Source organism: Etheostoma cragini, chromosome 10 (genome assembly GCF_013103735.1).
Source record: "Etheostoma cragini isolate CJK2018 chromosome 10, CSU_Ecrag_1.0, whole genome shotgun sequence".
Taxonomy (NCBI): Eukaryota; Metazoa; Chordata; class Actinopteri; order Perciformes; family Percidae; genus Etheostoma; species Etheostoma cragini.
Genome location: NC_048416.1, coordinates 21,936,587 through 21,955,491, shown reverse-complemented (window position 1 = coordinate 21,955,491; position 18,905 = coordinate 21,936,587). Strand labels below are relative to the sequence as shown.

The 18,905-nt window shown below is 37.7% G+C and overlaps 1 long non-coding RNA gene across 1 annotated transcript; it reads right to left on the bottom strand.

The window, feature by feature from the left end:
- Positions 1 to 3,236: 3,236 nt before the first annotated feature.
- Positions 3,237 to 17,886, bottom strand: LOC117952167. The gene is made up of 4 exons (XR_004658331.1): positions 17,876 to 17,886; positions 9,794 to 9,803; positions 7,493 to 7,495; positions 3,237 to 3,312 (listed from the first exon to the last, which is right to left on the bottom strand). It is a non-coding gene; the product is annotated as an uncharacterized LOC117952167 (long non-coding RNA).
- Between the last annotated feature and the right edge of the window lie 1,019 nt (positions 17,887 to 18,905).

The following is an 18,905-nucleotide window of genomic DNA, read 5'->3' as shown; positions in this document are numbered from 1 at the left end:
CCACATTACAGAGATCACTTTGGTAAAAAAAAGAATGGCTAGAATAGTTATTTAAATGTTCTTTTATGCAATACATTAGAAGAAGCACTAGATAAATATACAAAAGATATACAGTATTATACAAGGCACACAAAAACAGACGTGAAGCATGTCTCATGTATGCAGACATTTATGATTCAGTTACTGGGCTGAAACACTTCCAACTGCTTCCTGTCTATGTATTTTTTATGTCTGGGCCTCTTTGGGAGCCTTATTACCCCATCTGATGTGGATTATGTAACTTTATATGATATTAACTTGACAAATATTATTGCGTTAAAATTGACGTTAACTTGTATTACTTAAATTTAAGAAAAATTGTGCAAATTGGAATTTCTTTAATGGTTCACAGCCTAATTGGGTTATTATAATTACATAAAGTACAGCACTGTGGCCCCCTTGTTATTCATGATTGGTTGTTTTTATTTATATTTTAGTTCTCTTAAAAGAAATACACTCTAGTTATGCAAGTTATGCAAGCTGTAAAAGAAGAACATTTGCCGTTAGGGATTCATTTTAAAAAGATATGTTGCAATATGAGACTATTAGGTTCAAAGCACATAAAGAATGTTATATATAAACCCATAGGGAGGTTGTGCTCTAATGTTTTGGGAAATGTACCTGAAATGTGTAATGTAGCCTCAAGAGGGGGCCACAGTATTCAGATTAGTTATCATATGAAACACATAAATGCCATTCAAATAAACAACAGTAAGAAACTACAAGAAAACCGCACAGGTACCAAACGTCCTGATTTGAGACTGAGTTTTGTGCTCATGGTACTGTTCATGATGTCATTTTTTTACTTAACGTTCATTAAAAAAAGGCTATAAAGAACAAAGACAAAAATAAGGCTGCATTAGATTCATGATTTAACCAACAATGTCAGACTCACTTCAATAATTTAGAGGGAGAGTACCTTTCCCGACAGTAGAGGGAGACATCAGCTGACAGCTGATTCAGAGCAGAATATCAAGTCAAACATTAAAACTGAAAAGCTAATTGTTCAGCAGACATGTCAAACCCCTTTAGTTTTAATTTGGAACTAATGTCTTATTGTGTAAGTTGATTTTCTGTCTATTATATTGAATCATGTTCATTATTGATCACATGTCTCTCAATCAACTTAACAATTAATTACAACTCAGTGTATTAACCTGAATCTCCTCATGCAACTACCAACAGTACTACGACTTTAGTCATGTACTACCAGCATTATATTCTTACCACAACTAAGACCACTCCTACTACCACTAAAAGTATATATTGAGCTGCTACTGAACAGCAAACCCGACAACTACTACTTCTACAACAACTAATAGTACTAGTAGTTACTAGTACACCTATTGCTGTTACTGCTACAACTGCTGTACTAAATTAATTATATTTCCACTTGTGTAGCTGGATTTAAAGATTTCGTAACCAACAGGACTGTCACAGCTGCTATGGTGCTACAAATACTTGTACTAATGCTGTATTATCATTTGTTACAGTACTGCTACCAACAACACTGCTAATACTACTACAGTCATCAATTCAACTACTACTTTGAAGGGAATTTACTAAGACAAAAGGTTCCATTTAGTCATAAAAATCATGTACAAACATGTGAAATTATAGCAACCCTAAACAATTCAACTAATGCCAATTACAAATCATAGCTAAAAAAAATATAAATTAATTTATAAAATAATTAGAAATTAAACTATAGATACAAACCTTTTTTTACAATAGCAACTCCGTATAAACTGTGCAGCTACTACAAAGGAGTCTGGACAGCAATAGTGATTTAATTAATACATTTTATTAACTCAGTATATAAAATATCAGAAATATATTAATAATAATAATAATCAGAAAATAGATATACTGTAAGAGAGGGAGTGTTTTAAAAGACGATTAAAACTCCTCATGAGATGTGTTGCATGCCATCTCCGTCACTTCCCTTTATTTCGCTCTTTACCATTTTTAATTAATATCCAATCAGGAAGAAACACTAGAACAATCTACACAGAAACCCTGGCTTTGTACGGACAGACAGAGGTCCTGCTTCTGCAGACAAATAGATCTGATCCAGACACGAGTGATCAGATAAATGAGTGTTCTGCAGATAGACCCAGAGTTTAAGAACTAACACTAAATGATGACGTTTTAAAGCTCTCATCACAGGACGCCTCGGGCAAAGTTTTACCTGAAGCAGAGAGGTATCCAGAGGGAAGTGCAACAGAAATGTAACAGACTGTGGAATCTGATATGGATTTGTCTTTTTATATTTAAGTTTATTTAACTTATACAATCCCTGCAAATAATCTATTATTGTATATCTTAACATCTGCCTTTCATTATAACTCATGGCGGTTAGCATTTATAATCGGTAACAAAAAACTAATGTGACACAAATAATGCACTATAAATGTAGTTGCAAGCACTAGATTGTAAAAGGAATAGTTTGACATTTGGGATATATGCTTATCCATTTTCTTTCTAAGGGTTAGATGAGAAGATGACTCATTTCTAAAGCTGCAGCCAGGAGACACTTAGCTTAGCACATAGACTGGAAACTGCTAGCCTGGCTTTGTCCAAAGGCATCAAAATCCACATACTAGCACATTTAAAGATCACTAATCAACACCTCAGCTCTTGTTGGCTTCACCTGTTAAAAAAAAAAACTATTTGCAGATTTACCCGGGGGTTATGCACCTGACTATTGCTTAGCCAAGACCAGTTGCTAGGCAACCAGCAGATACACAAGACCCTTGTAAATGGAAAGCTGTTGTTTCACACTTGTGGTTTGTACGGATTAAAGTAACACAATATGTGCTAATTTGTGAAGTCAAAAAGGTGCTGCTTTGTGTATTTTCTTTCCCTTCGACAGAGCCAGGCTAGCTGTGTCCAGTCTTTGTGCTAAGCTAAGTAGCTGCCAGGGCTGTAGTCAAGTTCACCTTTGTCAAGTCCAAGACAAGTCCAAGACGAGGACTAGTCGAGACTGAGTCAAGACAGAGTCCAAATGAGAGCAGTCAATACCGAGTCAGAAAAAATAGAATCCTCAAGACCAACCATGTGATGTGAGAGACAGTATATCTTCTACTTCAAGATGATCATTTTGCTTTAATTGTAATAATCAAAAACCAAGTGCAGAATAAGAGACTATAGGATTAAATAAGGTCATAATTATTTACCTAAAATATAAATGGTACAAAAGTATATATTGCTGGACTCTGTCAAGACCAACTAGAATATTTGGCGAGTCCAATGCCCAAGTCAAAGACAAGTCTGGGTCCAAATAAGGACGAGTCCAAGACAACAGAAAAGTGACTGGAGTTGGAGTCCAGACTCAAGTACTACAGCCCTGCTTGCTGCTTCATATGTGGTGTACAGAGACAAGAGTGGTATCCATGTTCTCAAATGTGAAACTATTTCTTTAGGAATCGTTACTGTATTTGTTATATACTAATTATACTGTTGCTCCTCCTCTGAATCCTTTTGTATTTGTACTGGTACACAAACAGATAATGAATGACTGATAACGCAAAGGAAAACGGCTTTAATCATAATCAATGAATGATTCCACACATGAACAAATCATTTTAATTATAAAGTATTTATTAAATGTTAACAGTTATACATGTTTAGATATGTGTTGTAAATTCACTGAGATGTTTTGAGAGAAATAGATTGACAAAAAATGTAATTTGTCTAGGGAACATTAGCTTTAGTACCTTAAATGTGAGGATTTGCTACTTCTCTTTATTTGACATCAAATTCAATATCTTTTCTCATGTTTTTTAACATTATATAGACCAAACAATCTACCCAATAAAAATGTTATATACAGCTTAGGTGTATATAACCTATACAACCCAACATGCTGGGTTACCCTATTGATCTTTAGAAGTTGTTGTGGTCTCAGTGTCTTTTAGTGTGAAGAGATGTTAAACATCAAGGGGCACATTGGACCAGACATTCTTTGAAATCAAAAAACATCTTTAGAAGTCTCAAAGCAACCTTAACTGTTAAAAACTTGTATTTATTGACGAATAGCTGCTTACTTTTATGTCCTGTCAAATAAAAAGACTAGTGTATGGGACTACAAATTAGGCTGGACAAACTGTTTTCATTCATTTCAAATGTTATGACTACAATTATTTTCTGGTGAGCAGAAGCTTGCCAAAAAAGGCTTTTAAGCTGTCTGTAAAAAACAGTTTTTGCCCATTTAATGATATGAATTTTACAGTCGTAAAGGCATTTCTAACGTGCTGCTACAGTGTTTGGACTAGATGTTGCCAATGTAATTGCTGCATTTGCTGCTAAAAGCTCAACGCAGGCACTTGCCAGTGTTTTGTGAAAGCAACTGAGATGCTTGTGATTGATTTGGGCTGTTTGTTGTCAATTTAATCAATAAAATAAACATTTCTCTGCTTTTTCACATTACCCTGCTCTGTATTACCTGCAGTGGACTCCAATATAAAGAACTTATCAGCACATTCCTCCAGCGGCCTTCCAGTCAAGCACACTCTTTAAGATACACTTTTGGGTATTAACACACACACTCTGGATATTCATCAGCACCAACAAACCATTCAGCTCTTTACCCAAGTGTAGTGTTTTTTTCCCTCTCTTCTATTGTTGTGATATGCAGCAAACAGATAAGTGAAACTTATTTGCATCAACACACTTGATATTTTTGACAGAGGGCCATTTTTCTTTTGTCTTCCGTCTCTGGAAGGATAACGTTTCAAGGAATTTTCATGAAACACCGTTTAAGCGGGGCTGATAAGGCCTCCTTTGGACAGAGATAAGAGCCTATCGCACGTTATTGATCTTCTTCTGACCTGTTTGTGGAAAAAAAGCTGGAAGGGATGAAGCACTTGTCAAACAGAGAGAGTTGTACCCAAGAGAAAATAGGGGAGGATAGGGCTGAAGTATGTATGAAAATACAATAGAAGGGAAAGGTACTATTTTTATCAAATAATTTATTTCCTGTAAATCACTTTGCCATGTATGTGTATAGGATGTTTAGTTTGATGCGTTAAGTGTGAGTCTCTCTTTCCTCCACTGTGATTAAAAATGAACATGAAGGCAGCTGCATTCACCTGTAAAGGACTACAACTACTCCATTTTCATTTTTGATTCATCTGCAGATTGTTCCAAATTATTGTTTAATCATTTTGTTAAAAATAAATGTCCGAAAATAGTCCAAACAGCCCAAGGTGACTTCAAATTGCTGGTTTCAAACGAACAGTAACAAACCTAAAGATTTTTACTTTACTTTCATATATGACAAAGAAATGCATAAAGTGTTTACGTTTGTCCAGCTGCAACCGCTGAATAGTTTGCACTGTTGCTTGAAAAAAAAAAAGGTTTTACGATTAATTAATTATCAAAATTGTTGCCAATTAATTTTCTGTCGATCGACTAATTGAATAATTATTGCAATTCTACTCTGGCACATGACGTGATATTTTAGTCAGCAAATGCTGAATTTGCAAAGAGGAAGGTTTATTTATTTATACATCCATCATTCTTTCATTCATTATGAATGCAGATAATGCAAATAGTCAAGAGTGAGAAGTGACAGCTAATGTGGTTATTTGTGGCTTTTCCGTGCCCCCAGTACATAACATACTTAACACCACTAAAACATTTCATTTGGTCTTGATCCTTATAGCCACAGTAGCAGAGGGTCTCCACCAGCAAGCTTTTCTCCTCAAGCAACACACTCAATCCTGCTTTCGTTCTATAAACCCAAAAAATATAATAATCCACATCTGCTGGACAAGTTAAGCTAAATTGCCTGTGTCCCGAGCCCATCCTCAAGCTCCATGCACATAACAATGAAATTGGCCCGTGGCGTTTGCTAAAGCTGGGTAAAAAAACGCTGTTGTGTCGTGGCGTGCCAGCAGTGCACCCTTGCTGCGTGCTAGATGGCAGACGCACACTGGGGGCCGATGCACATGACCTTCTGCTATCAGACCAGACGCGTTCATTTATCACCCGCAACCTTGAGTCATTGTTTTACTCAGCTTGAGCCCTAATGCTTCTGCTCACGCGAAAAAAAAAAATAGAATGAGTGCATTTTGGTTTGAGGGAAGAGCAGAGTCATACAGCAGAACGCCTCTCCCTTAGTTTACTACCCCTTTTGCTGAAATCCTCCCCATACCATGCCCACAATAGGAGCTTTGATTTTTTTTTCTCTTGCATCTTTTTTTAACGAGGCTTTCTTTATCTGGCTGCACCCTGAAACAAGGAACCATTACACCTAGGAGGCTCCCTTTTTGCATCGTTTTAAGGAGATTGCATTATTTATAATGCAGAAGGGTTACAGCTCATAAACCTAATGAGGATTCTTGGGTTGTATATTTGTGTGTGTGCGTGTGTGTGTGCGCATGTGTGTGTGTGTGTGTGTGTCCGCCAGTGAGCTGCATCCCAGACAAAAGCCTTGGAATAGTCTTTTGAGGGCCAGGCTGGCAGATCACCAACTGTTTTACAGATCTCCTGACGAGCAGCAGAGCAAAGAGAGAAGAAGCAGAGTTGATGATGACAGGCCAGTGACATTCTGTATGAAGTAGACTGAAAAAAGACTGTGTGTTGCAAGTAAAAAAGACAGAATACACATTGAGAAAAAACAATCCTTAATGTGCAGGAATGGAGTCCTACCCCTCTTACACAAGCAATATTATATGTAAGCCATATTCCATAAATTTAATAAGAGGCCTCCTTGTTTTGCCATCTGCTCCTGTTTTAATTTGCTTTGAATGGAATATCAAAACATATTGATGAATTGAGGATCATTTAAATTCCACCTGCACTTCTTCCATCAGTAAAACAACAGCTATATAATACTTATTACTTTGCTGAGCTGAGATTTTCCTCGTTTATTTTAGCACGTTTATTTGCCATTTTTTGAGTGCTCACTAACACTAACTTAAGGTGTTCTTGCAAATAGTACACAACACGCAAATGTACTTTTATGTTTTGTAAGACATACATGTTGTATATAATACAAGCATTAATCAAATTGTTAAACCAAATGATTTTGCAAATATTTATTCTTTTATTCCTAAGATCTTCACGGAGTCATTTGTTTTCTTGCATTGCGGTCCGCAACTTTATCCAAAATCTGCACAAACAAGACAAAATGACATAGGTATGAATGGTTAATCAATAAAATGTGGCTCTATAAAGATAGCGGCAGAGTACTATCTGATTATGACTGTGTCAGATAACAACAAGTGTCTAGTAGCGTGAGGTGGTAAAATATGTGGACGTTTTTTTACAGGGAAACATCCCACAAATTTGAAAGTAGCCTACATTTGAGAAACAAACACAAGGAAGCTTACCTAGCTTACCTTAACAAAGTAAAGGAGAACCCCAAGCCAAAGACAAAAACTAATAGAAACTAAACTAAAACTAAGCATTTTCAAAAAATAAAAACTAAACTAAAATAGCAAACCCGCTTAAGAAAACTAATTAAAACTAAACTGAATTTGAAAACAAAAAGTCAACACAGAATAAAAATAAAACCTAATGAAAAATGCCAAACTATAATAACCTTGGTTTGGTACTGCCAGTTTGTTTTGTTTTGTCATGGTCAAAAAAATAAAAAATAAAACAGCGCAGAGAAATGTGATATCAATTCTAAGCAACTAAATTGTGATTTGTATTTTTCCCCAAATAGTGAAGGCCTACTATACAAGATCAACTGTGTTTCTGTCCTGTTTTCATTCACAGCCTTTGAGGAGTATGACAAGCATCGTGAAGCACAGTTTAACAGCTCAATGATTAATCGTGTAGACTGTGAAAAGGTATTTCAGTGTCAGCCGAGTGGACGTATAATGAATGTGCTCCCCTACTCGGTCTTCCAGAGTGACCAACAAACAGCCCACTTCAACCAATCACACCCATTTCCTGTAAAACGCTCCAATTTGCGCACATGAATCCCTCAACCTATAACAGCAAGAACATGCAGAAATGATATCCAAGGTTGAAGTTGCATGTAAAAAGAAAAGGTTTAATGCCTGGAGGGACAGGAGAGGTAGCACAGAGAGAAAGAGAGAGAGAGGTAGCACAGAGAGAGAGACAGAGAGAGAGAGAGAGAGAGAGAGAGAGAGAGAGAGAGAGAGAGAGAGAGAGAGAGAGAGAGAAAAGGTGATGGATAGTCCAACTTCCTGCAGGAGAAGGTTTGATTAATGGCCGACCACTCGGCAAAACACACCAGCTGTGCGGTGAGATAAGTACCAATACAAAGAGCAAATTACTGTCTTTACTGTAATAATTAACCTTAGAGGCCGGCACACAGAGGAATATCAGGCTCCCTTACAAAAGAGCCGCATTTCCTCTATCGAACAATACAAAGTAAATAAAATAAAATCTCCTTTAGGGCTGAATCCTTGTTTTAGCTCCAGGCTTTTTTTATGGCTGGGTGAGCTGTTACCAAAGATGTATGAGAAAATCACTAACTGGAGTTATTTGGAAAGAGGGCGTCCATTGTGAAAATGACTGTCAGCACACTGCTGCCAAGCTCATCCCCTGGTGCAGAATGGGTATCCAAACAGTCTTCAGTGAGATATATGTAGGGGAATAATTGCTTGTCACGCAGCAGGCAGGAAGCAAAACATATGAACTAACTTGTTAAGGTTTTGGACTCGCAGTTGTTGTTGTCGGCTTAAGTGTTTGTAAAAGTTTTGATCCAGCTGGAGGAGCTCTAGAGGAGTGTAAGAGGGTGAACACATGCTGCAAAATGTTACGTTTTAAATTAAATATTCAATCAGCCTGTAGAAAAGACAAGTTTGAGAAAAAGCAGAAAGCATTTCACCTGCCTGAACCACTCACCCTGAATGTGCGTTATTATTCTTCATGCTTTGAGTTCAAGGTGTTTTTAAACCCATAAACCCACCGAGTCTCTCCACTAAAGTTAGTCTTTGATAACGACTAATAACTGAGACGCTGAATTCTTCAACCATAATATTATTTGAACCCAAGTTGATTAGAAACATGTGCCTGAGTGTTTGAGTGTCAGAACTATTTACGGGTCTCTCACTTGATGACCTTTCCACTCACAGTATACACTTGAGTCCTACATCACTCCGACGGACTCCCCGCTGAGAGCTTGCCTCGATTTTCTACAACACACTCAGAAGCACAGCTCAGTTTTTGGGTTTGGAGGTGTGCACTTACACATGTAAGAATTCTTTAGGTATCACAGAAAGAAGGCGCGAAATGAACCGTCAATAATCCTTCCTGCTAATGCACTTCAGAGAACATTCTGTGGGGAGGAAAACAAGGCGAGTCCTTCCATTAGATGCCAAGACTTCAACATGTTATAGTAAATATACTGTTCATCAAACCCTGTTAAATTCCTTCCTCACACGGTACATACAGTATGACACTGTGAACAAGGGACATACTGAATCATGGGCGGAACGATTTGTTCAACTAAGGTTAATAATGCACATTCATCTCTTTAAAAAGGTCTTATTAGATTGCGAGCCGTCCATTTCTTTACAAATGAATCACAGGGAATTAAGGTTTGCTGCCCACAGTGGAAACACCACAACCAGCTGGATAATAATGATGAACTGCTACAATCTGTTTCATTAAATGCCATCGAAAGCTCCCCGTTAAAACCATCAGTGCACATTTATGTTGGGTATGGAGCGTATGTTTATGGAACGAAACTGACGGACCTCTGTCAATGATGTTTTGTCTGGTCAGTTTTAGAGGCTAACTGATTTTTAAAGCCAACAATATCAACAAAAAAATAGCTCCTTCTTGAAACAAAAAATAACCCAAAATATTATTTAAACTTCAGACAAAATGTACGGAGATGTGACATATGACAGCAACAATCTTTGCTAAGATGATAGGAACGATTAAAGCTACCTTGTGGAGTTTTTGACCACTAGTAGTGCTTCGGAGTAGATAGTGTGGGTCCCCCGCTCTGCATGTAGCATTTGTCCGGCCATACACACACATCCCCTTTTGGTACGTAATCCTATGTAAATTAAATCTGGTTTTGCACTGTTGGTGGAACAAAAGACCCAACTTTAGGATGTTAAGTCAGCCTTTGACAATTTTTCACAATTTTATTTACATGTAATCAACTAAAAGACAAAACAGTAATAATAATCAAGCAATGATAATCAATAATGTGATTTGTAGGCCAAATGTACTACAATTTGCCGATCTGATGACACAGTTTTACATTGCTATAGTTTAGTGTAGAATTAAGAATTTACAGAAAGAGAGACATGAAATTCAAAAATGCAGCTGAGCAGGATAAAAGCAGTAGCACATTTTATAATTTACCTTTTAACCTTTGCTTACCTTTTAACACCAACCAACTGTATAAAAAAATAAAATAAAGCAACAGACTTTAAATTGGATTTTCATACCAGAACATACTGTAGTTTTAGCGATAAAAACAACAATAAGTTAATCAGGAATACTTTCATTTGGCAACCACAAAGGCCTATTTCTGATATGAGATTGTTTAGAGTGGTCAGCAGATGGAAGAAAAACAATGATTGCAATCTTTACAATTATTTTAGGCTATCTGGCTCTAACATATTGCCAACTGAGCCACAGGGAGATGTGGACGCAAAACAGAACCATGTGAAAATTGAGAAGCAAGATGTTTGAAGTGGCAAAGACTGCTTGCACTAACTCTTAACACCTGACCTTTATTACTGCCCACCAACTGCTTCATGCGGACCCGTTTCTCTCTGCGTTTATAGAGATAAACACCTCACAAAAATTTGTCCGGCCCTCCACACACGGCTTCTTTTGGATCACACCAGTGGCTCACACATGTGATAAATGATAGGCCTCATTTCCCTTAATTAGCACACCAAGAGACTGAGGGACATAAGTCTTCTTTCCCCTTATTTTTGTATTGACTGTCGTTCCTTACACCTCCGATTGGCCGGTTGGTGTTATTGTGCGATCGGGAGAGGCCGTGCTTTTCATGCTGGTTTCCTTACAGTTCTCTCTTATTGATGAGGGCCTCTAAACAGCTGCCTTAGCAGGAGGGGAATAGAGTTCGGCAATGCCCCAGCAATTCTCAACAGCGCACAACAATGCATAAATACTGACATATGTAGCAGTGCAGTTGTTATTTAACCACGTTTGATCACAATCAGCTGTACTATACCTTGATGTGAGGAGTTATTTCGCAGGAGCAGGCAGAAGTTGAAGCCTGTTACGGAGGCTCGGTGCAGAGATGTCCCTTTGTTTGTTTAAAGGGCAGGAGAATCGATGGCCCAGTTTTTTGAGTCATGGCTCTGACCTCTCGCGGTGGCACCTGTATCAATCACGGGCCGGCTTCGTTCTCTGCCTCACTGCTCGTCACATTTGTCTACCGTGGACGGAGGCCGTCTATCTACTTTCAAATGTCAGTCAACACTTCATGCTAGCTGTCAGCTGACACCGAGCAGCCCATAAACAGCTTTTAAATCGTCAGAACAACCCTGGAGGAGAATTCTATTGCAGGAAAAAGGTAATTTTGGGGAAGTTGTGTTTGCTATGAGGTTGTAAGACCAGCGCAGGAAACATTAAAAGACAGGACTTTCTTTGTTGAATAAACATGAAGTAATTTAAGAACATTCTGACGTCTCTTTTTGCTGAAATTCAAAGAATCTCAGAAGGTAAATTGAGTTGTGTTGCTGTTTAGTGTTGTTTCTGTTATCTTGGAACATGTAGGCAAACATTCATGTTTTGAAACATGATTGTAGTCCAAAGAATTGGATATTTTTGACGACATTCATTTTGCTCATTCAAAAGTATCTTAAAAGGCAATTACGGCAGTTACATTACCAATGTCTTGTATATTTTAATGTACAACCACATGAAATAAAGCATTCAATTTGAATGTGGCTGAACAGAAAGTTACTTTGGATGGGACAATATATGCAGACACACCAACTGCACATGCAAATGAACACATCAAAGAGGGAAAATCCCCCCAAACGTTCTCAACTCACACACAGGCTGCAGACGATTTAAAGGCTGTTGAATATGCATTAGCACACGTAAGTGCCTGTTTCACAGACGCACAAGAAAACAAAGTCACACCAGACAAAATTGTCCAAGGGGGCATTTTGATGGAACTGCATGCTGACTCGCTGTGGTAACAACCAGCTCTCTGTTGACGGATTGGACTACAGTTAATCTGTATGTGTGGTCGATCCTTACGAGGCCACATTGTAATCACCCAGGCAGTTCTCGGCATTCCAGGACTCCTGTCTTGGGTTGAAAGAGAGGGATGATTCCCGTTATGGAGTAATTAGTCTTTTTGTCACCGCCGGACAATGACAGTAAATCCACTTACTGGGGCTCTAAAGGGATTTGGGTGTTTGCGACTGCTGAATCCTAATCAGTATCGCCTTTACCTGCCAGGGACAATGTCCTTAACTTTAACTTGCTCATGAACAGCAGCACAAACGTCATTGCTGTGAGCTGTAACAAGAACTGTGAGCCAAAGTTTCCAGTTGTATTGTCTCTTGTGGGACTTAGCATACCTGTACTGCAGAATTGAGAACTGTTGACTGATGAACGATAAAACTGGCAATGTAAAACAGCTTTGATTTAGTTTGTCTTGTTATAATGTTCCACAGTTTAATGACAGGATGCATCTGCTTTGATATATTACTGGTAGAACTAAATAAGAACTCCAGTATGGTCCAACAGTTGTGATAGCCTCAACATGTTTGACGGAATCTTAATTATGACAGGTAGGGAGAGTGACATACGGAGATTAGTTTCGGAAAGTTCTTTTCTGCCATTTAACTTTAAAAACAAAGAGAGACAAAATTTCCCTTTCTGTGTCTGTACCTTGAAGGTTCAGTTTGTAACTGAATTGGTATTATCACCTTTTAAATCAAATATATCTTAGTATATATGCTTACAATTTGGAAAAAGTAGTAACAGATCATTTCACATGGACAATCACAACAGATCCAGATGCTATTGAAAGGCTGCGGTCAGAGCTATGAACCATACCATATACTACCAAAATCTTACAAAATATAAGTAAAATATACTTTTTTTCTCTGAGAACAAGCTGAAAAAAGGCTAAAGCTCTTTATCTTGTCTTAAACATTCTCCAGTGTCTTTCTTCTGTGTCTGTCAAGTGTTGGGCAAATGCCAAAAACTGATTTTGAACTTGAACTTTGTTTCACTACTGTAGATGTATAGTTTATTAATAATTTAACTTATGAAACTTATACTTTTTATCCATTGGCAAAGTCCTATAAAAAAACTGTAGTTATCATTGCATTACATATCTGAAGATCTGGATTATCAGAGACTCAGGGTCAATTGTTTTCCTAGGTCTTATTAAAAGACTCCAGCTCTCGCCTGTAAATGGCTGTAATTGGCACATTGAAGGTTTAGAGGTATATTTAAGATTAAGCCTCTCTGAGGATGAAGTCAGCTTCCTTACAGGGTCGTCACAGAGTGGAGATAAGGATTTTTGCAGCGGAAATACTTTACAGCTAATGTACCGCTGGTTCCAGTTTCACCTCTTTAATTCACATATTGATTTTAACTTAATTATTCCTCTCCTATGAGACAAAATCCATTTGGTGCTTAATGAGAGCGCGTTGTGTGCAAATGGGCTCTTGAACATCCATGTGAGTGATGATTTCACCTAAAAATGCAAATGTTTTTAGACAAGTATCCAACAATGTTATCAAAAGGTAATAAACTAACCAAAATTAGTGAGAGCTTAAGCCAAAAATCTAGAAATCTGGCAACGAAACATAGGTTCGGAGATTGGTCTGATTTCCAGGCTACCAAAACTTTATTTATAGTATCAAATCATAACAAAAGTTATCTCGAGACACTTTACAGATAGAGTAGCTCTTGACCACACTCTATAATTTAGAAAGCCCCAACAATTGTAGTCATTCCCAAGCAATTAGTGTGACAGTGGCAAGGAAAAACTCTTGTTTAGGAATAAACCTTCGACAGACCAAGGCTCTTGAAAGCGGTGTCTGACGGTGCTGTTGGCTCTGTGATGTAGTGGCAATAATAGTCACTATAAAGATAATGGAACAGTGACTACACATAGTGGTTGTAGTAGTGATTTTTGTGCCAAAACACTGCACTTCAGTGAAACATATAACAGTTCATAATAAGTCATAGTGCTTATTTAACTATTAGTATCTAGCAATCTGGTAATTCTGGACTTTAAAAAGGTGGCGGATAGTTCTGTACACAAACTGCTGAGGAAGAAATGCATTATTTTAAGGTAAGACAGGACAGACAACTCATGTTGTTAATGAATATATAGAAACTTTTTCAGGCTCTCTGATCAAAGTGTGTGCTGTTTCATGATCACCTTAAATAATACTAAAATCCTGTATTGAGTATAAAAGGCGTCTAATTTGAGTTATTATAATATTCAGAATGAGACAGACTCTTAACTCATGCAGGAAAACAGCAGAAATGTTACAGATGCTAATGTTTATTTTCCTGAGAGACTTTGGTTTGATCATAACAGTGCTGTCTTCACACCTGCCTGACATAACAATAATAACAATCTCTATGTGCTGTGGTAAAAGGTGAGGGATAAAGAAATGAGACTCCAGTTGAAACAGAGCTTTTCATAATTATTCTGTCAGTAAATATTTCAAGAGGCTTTATTTAAGATATGTGGTAGAGCGGTGCTAAAATGCTAAAGGATGTTCCAAATCAAAGCTGTAGCACGCAGCAGTAATTGTAACTGAATGGCACCACAGCATAAAAAGCCTCCTTTGAGCTGATGTATTGTATTTCAACATATCACTCATTGTGTGCAGTTCTTTCTGCTGAAGCTGCTCGTACTGTACGACGCGTGGAGGCCTTGAGGTGACAGAAAGTGCTGAGTTACTTTTCCAGGCTTTCATTATGTTTACTTGATCCTCATAAAAAAAAAATCCAACTGCACCAAAAAACGCACACAAAAAAAAAAGATATTGCATTGCCACACCAACAAGTCTCAAGCTCAGATTTATGACTCTCCCTAAGCGTCTTAATGTCTTTGAAAGAGAAAATAACTTTGAGATAACAAAACAATGAAGCCTGCTGGATGTCATAAATCAATACAGTTTGTTTCAACAAGTTGAAATCATTGTGTGGCGGCCATTGATTTCCAATAGGTGCTGCAGGACTCCTGAGTCGCTCCTGCATGTAGCCCTCACTTCCTTCTCTAATTGTCTCTCTGGATGCTGCCTAATAGGCATAGCCATCTGTTATTTTAAATACGTTTTGAAGTGTGTGTAGAAAACAACACAAAAACATAAGCGTCTCACCCCAGAGACCATCAGCATTAATGCTTCAACATGCCCATCAATAGTCCATTGGTAAACTGTAATGTCCTCTTAGGTCGTTGGCTTCACTAGTATGATGCAGCTGATGAAGACTGACAGTGGCTTGACAGTATTTATTTTTTATTTTTGATGGCCTGTCAGCTCAAGTTAATGGAAAGACAGAATGTGAAGCAAATATGCAGCTGTGAAAGCCACATTAACACTGCAGCTGTTGGTTGGTGAAACGTTCATGTCTCCAAACTGGATCATGTTTTTAAAAAGGGACTAAAATAATTTTTGAGTTTGTTCAATGGAACTTCAAAATGGTCATCCCAACCAGGTTGGAATCAAATCATTTTCTCAGCCCGCAGAGAAGAAAGTGCATAAACAATTCAACCCCAGTAAAAAACCCGGAGAATAACAGTGGTCACATACAAGAGCATGCAATAGATTGAAAGTAAGTAAGTTGGCAGTAAATAGACTACTACTACTACTTGTGAGTGTTTTATCAGCAATATGCACCGTAGTAAAAGGAAATACGCTTACCGGTATTTGCTTTCTTGAAAAGAGTTAGAAGTGAAGAATGATATAAGTCTCTTTCATGTGCGTATGGATCTTAGTTTACATTACATTTTTTTACATTCTTTGAAGGAATAGTTTCAAGAAAGCAGATCTATCATATATTCATTTTATGAAATTTTCTGTTGGTATGCTATAAATGAACAAGGCAAAATTCAATTATAACAGACACAAAAGAGGATTGACCAGATAATTTTTCTTTTCCACTCAAACATTTCTGCACTTTGCTGCATTTTAGTTCTCTCCTTTAAAACAGCTTCTTCTCTCTTGATCTCGGTGGTTTTGTGTGTTGTTTTCCTAATGCTTCTTTCAATTATTCATAGTTCCTCTGGAATTTAAGTTTTTATATATTAAAAGTCAATTTACAGGGAATATAAATGCGATAAATGTGCACAGCAATTCATTTAATCACTTTACACAGAACGTAGGTAAAGTTCTTTTCTGGAGTGGAGTGTACACACAAGAGCAATTTTCTATTATCTGAAGATTATTGTGCAACAGCTGCTTCCCAATATCAAAGCATTTCGACAGCCTCCTGACAGAGTGATCACGGTATGGAAACATAAAATAACTTGTCTAGATTAATCTGTGATTAGAGGTGAGATGTGGTGCTGTATACAGTATTTCTGAAGATTGCAACAGCCTGTGGGCTCTTTATTTATCCAACAAAATTCTCCTGATCACAGCTGTTTCTTCTTCAAAAAGAGAGAAGAAGAAGGACACACTGCTGCAACAGTAGAAGATAAAGGACAAAGAAAAAAATAGGCCTTGTTGCAGCAGGAAGCCCAGGAAAGTTTCTAAGCCAGTGATAGTGGAAAAATGTCATGAGATTGTTCTTAAATGTTTTCAATAAAGAACAATTTACAGTTAGATTATTACAGTTAGATTACTTCTCCAGTTTTAAAGTGTCCACTTTTCTGCTTGTATTAGGTTTAAGCTGCAGACAGTTTACGGAAGCTGTTGTTGTACATTTGTTGTTTTTTCATGAAGGACCGCTTAGTTTTTCTGAGGAAAATTGTTGGACGAACAGGAAAGGGGGTGTGGTGCGTCTTTGGCAGGACACATGAAGAGGAAAATGCCTGGACAAACTGTGCTCAAAGACACCAAAGCAGTAACCGTTTGGCATCAAAGATGTTGCAAAAATCCAGACACAATGGGCTCACTGATAAATACAATCTGTGGTCCAAACATAAATGGTCACCTCACCACTAAAAACTAAAACAAAGGACTGGAAAATTGTTATGACTCTGTTGTCAATTATGTTGATGTAACGCCCTTAAATTATAATTATGATCAGATGGAAAACAAATTCATATGGTCTAAAAATGAACTAGAATCATTTCGTTTGTTAAAATAATGTAATGGCCTCATGTTGACATAAGTAAAAACACAAAAGGTCCAACAGAATCACTGTAAACTGGATAAGTCTATTATTCTATTCTTCTATTTTTTTTTTGCCTTTAATTGATAGGACAGTTGTAGGGAGAAAAGGGAGGATAGAGAGCGGAATGACATGCAGCAAAGGGTCAGTTTTGAACCCTGGGCCTTAGCTTAGCGTGCACGCATACTAACGCTTGCTAATTAGCACTAACAATACCACATTAAATAAAGTAGATATTTATTGTGTTTGTTCAGCTGCCTACAGTGGCTAGCAGGGGCAAACGGACTGCAACTTTATGAAACACATGCAAATAAACAAAACAAGCAAATTAGGAAACCTCTTCATTAAATTTGACAACACATGAGCAGCATTTAACAAAAGCAAAATACACAAAACGTGCTGCAAATACAGGAAAAAATCAAAAGGAAAATAACACAATCCCCCAAAACAAATGCACCAGAAAAATTCTACATCCAGATTACACAACTGAAGTTCTCCAGGCCTCTAGGGGGGAGCGCAAGTAGAACAGCTTGATTTTCGATCCCACGGGAAGAGAGAACGCTCTGCTTTTTTACCAAGAGTATACAGACACGTCTCTGCTGATGACCTGAGCCATTAACCTAGAGAAAAAAACACCAAACGAGAGAAAACGTATCTAAAATATTAGACTTAATATTTAGTCTAGGATCACAAAGCAGTTGCACACCATTTCCCAGTGTAGCACACTTTTCTGGGATTGAATGTTCTCTCCCTCTCCTTGCATCATTTCTGTATTTGCAGCATGTTTGTGTATTTGGTTGTGTTGTGTGTATTTGCAGAGCCTTTGCTAAATGCTGCGCATGTGCTGTCAAATTAATGGAGACGTTTTCTTGATTTGCTTGTGCATTTGCATGTTTCGTTAAGTTGCTGTGAGTTTGCCTCTACTTATAATGTGAACAAAGTCTGTTTTGTTGGCGCTGCATCCTAATAGATTATATAGTGTGTGGCTGGAAAAATTAAAAAGATTTGCCATCATTTCATTTCCTATAGAACCTCAGTCTGTCAGACGCATTCAAAACCTGTGTGACTTTTGTCAAGGCGTTTATGATTCAATGGTTAAGGAGCACAAAAGCCAAGATCAATGCACTCCTTCACCGAGTTTTAGAGGGATGTGCCAGGTTATATTACTGCTGTCAAGGTCAGCGGTTTGAAAGGCGACAAAGTGTATTATGCACACCTCCATTTGACCCTCTCCCATGAGATCTGTGGAAATAAAATTACCCCACGTCTCAGATTGTGGCATTCATCAAAAAGCACTCGTGCAGCCATTTATTCAAGTATTTACTCTCGGATGCCATTTCCAAAAGGTCAAAAAGGGATTTTTTTTTGTCTATGTGGATGTGTTTAGGTGTCTCTTTTCTCTCAGTTATGATGAGAGCACAAACCTGCTGTGATAGAGGGCAAAGTAGAATTCAAAGTTTTATTGAGCTAAAGCACTTAAACAGGCATTTTCTGTCTGTGGCACAGAGACTGTGTTTGCCTCCGTCTAGCTTATCATTCACATAGAGCTGTTTTAGATAACGGCATAAATCTCACAGCAGCACGGTGGCAACAAAACAATCTGGGAAGGTCACAAG